Source organism: Pseudochaenichthys georgianus, chromosome 7 (genome assembly GCF_902827115.2).
Source record: "Pseudochaenichthys georgianus chromosome 7, fPseGeo1.2, whole genome shotgun sequence".
NCBI classification, from domain to species: Eukaryota; Metazoa; Chordata; class Actinopteri; order Perciformes; family Channichthyidae; genus Pseudochaenichthys; species Pseudochaenichthys georgianus.
In genome coordinates, this window is record NC_047509.1 from 37,212,306 (window position 1) to 37,221,362 (window position 9,057).

The 9,057-nt window shown below is 38.9% G+C and overlaps 1 protein-coding gene across 1 annotated transcript in view; it reads right to left on the reverse strand.

The window, feature by feature from the left end:
- The window catches only part of lamb2l (laminin, beta 2-like), an 89,891-nt gene extending 84,461 nt beyond the window's left edge, over positions 1–5,430 (reverse strand). Inside the window, exon 1 of the mRNA XM_034087375.2 lies at positions 5,274–5,430. The gene's annotated coding sequence lies outside the window, so the exon portion shown is untranslated. The remainder of the gene's footprint in view (positions 1–5,273) is intronic.
- Positions 5,431–9,057: the final 3,627 nt, after the last annotated feature.

The window sequence follows — 9,057 nt, forward strand, 5'->3', positions numbered from 1 at the left end:
AGTGACGTAAACTAGGAAAGTAAAGTATAAAAGTAAACGCAATTTTACGTAACTTTTTTTTTTTTTTAAATGTTCGAGCTAACCATCCACCCTGACTTCCTCTATAAACGGTTGTTCTTTATACTTTGATTATACTTATATAACTCCCCTTCTTCGTTCCCTTCATAATTACAAAGGCAATCAAAGTTTCCTGTTTACAATATTTGTAAAAATGGCTGTTAATAAGTTGCAGAAACAGAAGCTAATAGCAGAAATAACTAGGGATACTTATTTGAAATGTATTTGCTTGTCCAGCTTTACAATGACAAGATCCACAAAAATGTTGAATCCATCACTAATTTCCTGCACAAAATGGGGAACCGAGTCCCAAGGTTTACCATACTCACTGCTCGTTAGCAACCGCGATGGTGAGTGTTGTCTTGGATAATTGCAGCTACTTTCCGCTGCATCAATTCGTTTAGCTGTGAGATCGTGAGCTGTGTGTCTGCCTACTCTGTCAGGGTTTCTGCCAGTTTAATGAAATGATATGTCACTAAAGATGTTATCATCACAGGCAATCAGTACAGGGTAGAAGTTTCCTGTCTAAATCAAAGCTAGCAGGATATTTGACTTGTTTAGTAACACGTAGGAGGAGATTGCATTTCCTGTTATTGATTACACAATTCGTGTTTGCATTTCCATGACATCAGCCATTTCCACTGTACATTTCTCCTGTGTGTGTGCATGCCTGTATGAGTGAGCAGGAGCGGGAGGAACACACACCCTCTGAGGCAGAGATTTACATCCTGAAAGGTAAGTAATACCTAGCACTTGATGCATTGAGTTTGACTTAAAACAAGAGAAGTTCAGTCACAAGCCAAATGACATAAATGAAACCCAAGATCAAATCTATATCTCCTACTAATGAAAACAATCATTAGTTGAAGACACTCTATTTGTCAGAGTTAAATTAGCCACACAGTTTCCCCGAGGCATAACTTTGAGACAGACATGAAAAAGAGGCGTAGTGGTAATCTGTCCATCCTGTCGGCGTGCTGCAAACAAGGGTTTGATTTATATCAGGGGACATGATTATGAGCGTCTCAGCAGCAAGGGCCCTGACGGAGGATCATATATCAAAGACACACTGATAGAGCGAGAGGCCTCACGATATATATATTATCCAGGCACAGGATCACACACAGCATATCCTCTCTCTCTCACACACACCTGACTTCTGCCTTTGCTCACTTACTCAGCCAAAATCACTAGTGAGATTACAATTAAATAAATTCTTCTAAAACTAAAATAGAGCTTCTGAGAATTACCATTTCATACAAAAACATTCATGCCTCAAGAATGTTCACAGTTAAGCACTCACACCTGATATTTAAAGTGTACCTATCATGCTATTTTTAGGCAATAGCATAGGTCTCAGATATATAAAAATATATAAAAAACATGTCTATGAAGTGTTTTGCTCAAAATACCAAACAGATCACCCATTCTAGCCATGCCTCATATCCCTTTATTTCACCTCTTGTTTCAAAAGTGCTGATTTGGGGTATAAAGCTTTAAAAAACAAAAAAATTGATAAAAAAAAGGAGGGGGCTGAGGTCATGCGGGACCCGGCAGCTACTGTCTAAACTAAATACTGCCGTGATGAAACGCCATATCATGGATTATCAAGGATTATTTCTGAAACTGTATGGAGCTCAAAGGCTTTCTCTCTTGCCGGTTATACCACAAGGTGAGTTCCTTTTTATTTCCTGCTTCTTCACACACATGCTCTCCAGTACAGGTTAGCTCTGAGTGTTAGCGATACTAATGTAAACATGCACCGACCATATTACGTCCAAAACAGTCGGGCATTGTTTCTGATAGCAACTTTCTGATAGGGCCGTGGGTGTAAAGCCAGCCTACATTTCTGATATTACGTCATATCGGACGCAAATCTGGATCAGCTCCGTTGTATGCCCGTTTTTAGAGATTTGGGTACGGAGGAAAAGAGAGAGGGTTTTATTTTCTGATGCTGCGTGAGTGAGACACATATTTATCAAGCGGCAAACTCTGGGGAAGAGCCGGGACGCCAATACGGAAGTGCCACACACTGCAGTTCATCTAGTGCAGTCTGCAGAAGGGAGCAATTTCCATAGACCCCCATGTTAAAATGCCCAACTTTACAGCAGAAATAAACATGTTTACATCGTGGTTCAAAAAACCATATTCTCTGTATAATTAGATCCCCCCTTTGTGAATATGGATTCGGGGGGGGTGCATTTTTGTTTAATTAATATGAACATGTACCTTAGCTCGACTTAAATGTATTAAACGTATAGTTAAGTGATATCAAAATATAAATAACTAATGTCATGCAAACATATTAATATTTACTTGATTCCAGTGTTGCACAATTGCATACAAACGTTAAGGGATTTTAAGATTCTGAAGTATTATGCTAAAAACTCAATAACTTAGATTATTATTTATACTTTTGCTGAATAGTTTCATGTCCGCTTACCTTAGAAACGTAAAATGCGACGGCAGTGTGCAGATGGGGAACATGTTAGCTTAGCTTGGTAGCTTCAGCTAGCTCTGGAACTTCCAGCTCAGTGGCAGGAGGTCCCGCCTCGGCCCTGCCTCTTTGCCCTTATTTGGAGCAGGCTGGAGCAGGCGGGAGTTGAACTCTGACGTCACTGTCGAGCCGTTTGTGGCCGACTCCGCCTACTAAGGGCTTCTCGGCAAGTCTGCAGAATCCTATGGGTGACGTCACGGACACTACGTCCATTTCTATATACAGTCTATGATATTTATGTATAAAATACATCAAAAAGTGCATTTTGCATGATAGGTCCCCTTTAAAGTAACAAAGCACCAGTTTTGCACTGTATGTTAAACACCAATATGTTAAACTTCAAAGTGGAAGACAGTTAAAACGTCACAAAAGCACATAGAACTAGCACTGAAACTGCCGTAAGGGGGTGAAAAGTTAGGACGATTCTAAGGGCCCGTGACTGACAGGGGCCCAAACAATTTTAGAACATTCAACTGTTGATCAATCTATCGTCAATTGATAAGAGGAAGAGCAGCTACCAAACAGATTCCCTCTCTCCCAAATGGCCCCTTCTAGCAGCCTGGGCGACTCGTGGATCCTCTTAACCTTCAGGTTAGAGCTGATCTCAGCAGCAGGACGAGAGGCCAGGTCCTTGAGCTGATTAAAGCTAGACTAAGCCTACAAGGGCCATGGGAACATGTAGAGCCAAACACACACATGTCTAAACACCCTGACAAGTGACAAGAAATAAAGGTTAACATGACATTCTTGAATTGAAGCGCACATTTTACCCACCGAATATTACAATTATAGCCCTCCACTTCTCTAGAAATGCCCCTGTCCTTAAATGCCCCAATTAGGGGTGGGCCATTCTATAGTCACACCTAGATATTATTGCTACTTTTTAAAAGCGCAAGATTGAAGAAACAGCACACCACTGTCTCAATGTCTGTTCTTCACCTGCAGCAAACCAGAATACCATTCAAACCATTTCAGATGGTGAATGTGAGCTCTGCCCTCCATTAATCTGTGCTGCTGCTTAATCTGGTAGGAATGTGTGCAGCAGTGTCAGAAATCTGCCTCCAAGCCAGAAGTGACCGACTGGTGTCACACACACATCATTTTGGTCTGAATTTGCGAGAAGATCCCCCACATTTGAATAAGAATGCCTGTCTGGTATGATTTTACACAAAGAAGCTCAAATACCTAGGTAAATAATTCTTAAATGTACATCTACTTCTCCCTCATTGAAAAATGTCATTGAGTCAATGAATAAACAAATATTCACATCTATTTAACTACAAAATGATGGTGTCTCATATCATGTCACTGTTCCCATTCTGAGAGCATCACACTTGTGCAAGTTGCAGATTCCATCATGAACAATTGGCTACCAATGAAGGTTTGATTTCACAGAATCATGAACCAAACACACACTTAACTTTGATCTAAGGTAGGCAAATATAACCGTTTTTTTACTCAGATGAATGCAACTTCCAAGACAAGACAAAAATCCAAGTGAACATACAAAAAGGAAAATATATATTTTTGAAGTGAAGTGCTGAATTTGTCATGTTGCCTTTGTTGCTTCAGCATCATTTATAAAAACACAAATATTCAAAGTGACTCATCCAGTGGTAGTCGGTCAACTTCAGTGGTGGTACTCAGATCTTGTACTTGAGTAAAAGTAGTAGGTATTGTTACAAGTAAAAGTCCTCAATTCAAAGTGTGACTCAAGTAAAAGTACAAAAGTATTAGGCCTACCATGAAAATATACTTAAAGTAACAAAAGTACTCATTATGCTGTTTGGCCCATTTCTGAATGATATACAGAGTAGAGTATGTTTTTATTGTAAGTATTGATGTATGATTATCACAGCTGGTAAAAGTGGAACTACTTTCCATTTCTATAGTTACTGCTGGTACTGTAGCATGTGAGTTTAATCCAGTTGTAACTAAAGTCTTATTTAATTGATGATTATATATTTTTTGTATCATTAATCGATATCTGCGAAGTGACTAAAGGTACTTAATTAATGTAAAAAATAAAATGTTTACCTCTGAATTTTTATGAGGTGGAAGTACAAAATAGCAGAACATGTAAATACTTCAGTTAAGTACAAGTACCTCAAAACTGAACTGAAGAACAGTACTTGAGTATTACTAAATGTACTTACTTACTTTACACTAATGGACAAGTTAAATGTTCATTACACAGCTGTAGCATTTGTCAATGACTGCAGTAGGTAGGAGTGAATATGCTGCTGTCTTGCTACACACCTGCTGGTTATTTATAACAACAACAATTGGCAATGATATAACCATTTCATTATAACTCAAGTTGATCTTAAGTTTACAGAAGTCTTGCAAATTGGAGAAGCGGTGTTTTCTCACCAACACTTTCTCACCTCATTAGCTTGTGTTACACTGCATAAACTTGCCAACAGCTCACAGCACGGAAAAAAGAATTAGCCTAGCATAACAAATCCACAAAGTCCCTTATAAACTCAAATTTCTACTTTAAAAAAATGAATATTACAGTAGTATTGCGCACCACGAGGAACAGGTTACAGTTATAGGGTTTATATAAATTCGCTTTAGAAAGACATGAGCAGACACTTGTTGCCTCTGTCGGAATATTACGGTAATATTCTTCACAACAGGGATTTAGCGGCATTGGGTTTACCGAGGTGCAGTTCCAGACAGAAATGTTAGCATAGAAGGAAGATGGAGCACTCACCTGCTCAGTAGTTCTCTGCGACTCCCCCTTCTATCTGTGTCAACTTGTTCACTCTCTCTTGCTTCCTTCCTCTCCCTCTCTCACACACACCCCCACACACGCACTGGCTTCACCGACTGTGTGGGCTGTGTGTACGGTGAGCAGTGGTAACTCAGCCCCGAGAGAGGAGGTGGAGCCCGGAGTTCCACCGGCAGATTACGCCACCCTGTCCCGGGGAAACAGCAGCAGGTAGGTAGGTCCCCTCCACAGCGCTGGAGCCCACCCAGTGTTATCAGACCAAGCCCCCTTATAGGGAAATAAGATATTATATCCAAAATGCAACGACACAAATGCAGTTGTCGTGGCTTTAAAACTTTTTTAACAGGATCTATTCCATTTTAAAATCCATTCCCTCATTCAACTGACATTGCACATGGATTTTAATGTTCTTTATTTGTTTTTATAGAGCTTCAGACACTTTTTTCTTGGCAGCAAGTACGATTAATCCACATAAAGTTAACAGCTTCAAGATGAAAGCTTAAAATAGCATTAATATAACCCTTTTCACAACACACGTTTGATCAGTAAGAAAAGCACAGGTATTTTTCTGTTCAAGTGTCCTTTTAACGCCTGGCAGTGTGGCGTAGCCTACTGCTGTAAGCAACCCTAACTCATATTTCAAGAAGTGTGTTCCCAAGTGTTTTAAGGCCTCATTATCATTTCTGAATCAACACTTTTTCAAGAAATTAACTAGAAACCATTTTGCCATCCAATCAGCAGCAACGTCAAACCGGGCCAAGAGTGCTTTCCCATTTCTTACCTCCCTTCCTCAGCGCCCTTGCTCTGACCACACCCATCTTGGAAAACTTCATTTAGATATCAGCCACACACCTGCAAAGTTCTGCAAGGACAAATCAGGCAAGGGGGGATAAATGGGGGGACAATGTGCCCTATTCACGTTCAGACCACGCAAATTGAAACTCATGTTGATCTTAACTACACATCTGTAGAGTTTTGTGACCGCACCTTGTAAAACAAATTGAGTTTCAAGGGACTTTGTGGCTCCTGAGGTGAAAATGTTGCTGTCACAAATATTAAAAACTGTTGCAAAGGTTTTGTAATGTAACATTTCCCCTCTTTTGACCCTAAATTATCTGGGGGCTTTTATTTTTCTGAGTAATCCAGTTCTCACTTAAGTTAAGTAAGTGGACACAGCGTGTTTTTTATTTTTCCTCTACATAACGAGCCCATGGGATTGATGTTTTACCTCAATTGACCAACTTTCTATATTAGCAGTATCAGTGTAGACTATATGGTATAATATCCAGCAGCCCTTTCCTGCTTTATTGGGGAAGACACTGGGATACTTCATCACTGACAGGATTTGTACCATGGGAATTATCAAGAGATGATGACATTCTCCATCGCCAAGATCATTATGTGGTGCCAGCCGAGTCAACTGATACATATCGCATATCAACAACCAGCAGCCTCTGGTAAGACGACAGTCTCCTCTGCAAGAGGTCAATGTGTGTGATCTTTGAGCCTGTGGTGGGTAAAGTCAGCTGCTAATAAAATGGATGTTGTCTGGAGACTAAAAGGCGATAAAAGACTAAAGGCGATTCGATGGGAATAAATACTATGTTAACACTGATGCTTGGTTAAGCTAAAATAAGGGAGGAAAAGAGACGGAAGAATAGTTGCAAAGCAAGAAAATGTCAGGAGTTAGGTTGTACAAGGTGAAGCCCAGGAATGGCAGGAATCCATAATTATCAACAATTCTGTGGCAGTATTCTCCTGTAATACAAATATGAAAGTAAACAGAAATAACTGCTCGTATATGCTGCAATAAAATATGATATAGTACTGAAGGCAAAAACAGGAATAGATAAGCAATGAAAGAAAGAAACTCAGACGAGGCTGGAAAACTAAAACAGAAGTGAAGGAATTAAGAAAAAACTGAGAAAAAGAAAAGATTCTGGAGGATTCTAGTTGGAATCGGAGTCTGTAATTTGTTCAGAGCTATACTCTAGAAAACATCTGGAGGAGGTGTTTTACCTAATGGCTACACACACACTGAAAGCAGCAAAATGAACAGTTGAACACCAGGGGTACCCTCTTCTTTTCATTCTACACGTGCTTTCGTGTAATTGTCTATGCGAGTGTGCATGCTTGTGTGTATGGACATGTTCTTATTTAAAGCTCCAATCAGGTTACGATGTGCAAATTACCCAACAATACCATGAGAGGAGATGGAAGCAGTGTTGCTTATGGAAAGTCAAGGCTGTATTGGTTAAAAAGTTATTGTCCTTGCGTTCATTTATTACAGTAACTTTTTGGTTCAACAAGACGACATCTGTCTACAATCTGTAGCCTGAGCTGATGATTTTGCATCTCTATATTCAGTGTTAAGATAATTTACTTTTAATTCTGCATACTGTAAACACTAGGAATGACTACCAGGAGAAGAATGTAAATCAGAATGTACCTCTTTCTAGTTGTCTGTTGCAGTATTGGAAATTGGTGGAAGTATTCAGATATAGTTAAGTAAAAGTGGTAACAATATAAAGGCTCTGCTAAAAGTATATGAGCAAATCTTCAAAATCTTAATGAGGTAAAAGTATAAAATAAGCATTCAAATATGTAAGTATTCGGAATGCAAAACGGTCCATTTTAGTTATCAATGCACTATGTGTTTATTAGTTTAACATTAAAACTGATAACAGAGGAGCTTTTATTAAATATATGTACTGCAATGTAGCTTGCAAACTTCTTCTTATACCTGTTTTAACACATGCTCAATTATTAGTTTTATTATATATTATTAATATGAATATTCAAAGTGATTATCAAAAACGTGGTGCCGTTAAAGGTACAATACACACCCCTGAATTGTTGTAGAAATAGAAGGTTAAGCATAAAGGGTGAAATTATTAAGAAAAGATATTAATTAATGTGCATATAGTCAGTCAAGCAACTTTACTACATTATAATTCAGCATTTACTTTCAATGCTTGATGTAAAGACTGCTTTTTTATTTGAAGTTGAATTAAAGTCTTGTCAACATGCTTTCACAGTACTTGATTATGACCTGTAAGTCAAATTGAAGGTTTACCTCACTATTATACCACATATATTACAGTACATCAGCCTGTTAAACAAATGTCTCTTTATGCACAATGATCAAGGTCTGCCCTCTAGTGAGAGAACAGCTGAACTTCACAACAAGCGAATGTTTCAGCTGCATGGTTGCCTGAAATCTTGTGAAACAAAACAAAAAAATCAGACATGTCCACAACAAAAGCTACAGGAAAACATTTCCCCCTTCCTTTATCCTTTATGTATTGCAGTTGTTTTAACTGCCCCAATTTGTTTTGAAATGTGAAGGTTCAAAGTCTGTGTCTCAGGGAAAACGTTTCAGTCATCTCTTAATTACCGTGGCCAAGAGGTGCGAACACGCTGCAACGGCCCACAACACTTCCATGAGCTGCAGCTTCAGAAACAATGCAAATATAAAAACAAAAATGTGCCAAAACACACGCAATAGAAAAAAACATCTTTGGCAATTTGACCAGAGCACTAGTTATCGTTCAGGGATTATAAAGATGGCCAAATATCCCTGTTGTTGTAAAGTTCCCTAAAATGTACGTATTATTGGATAATTTATCGATGTGATGGCATGACTCCTTCCCATATTATTGCAGATCTGCTATAAGCCAGCTAGCTATAGCTGAACTAGTCATTTCTAATAAAACACCTCCATTTATGAACAGGCTAACTCAACAATGTGTTGGGTAGTTGCACC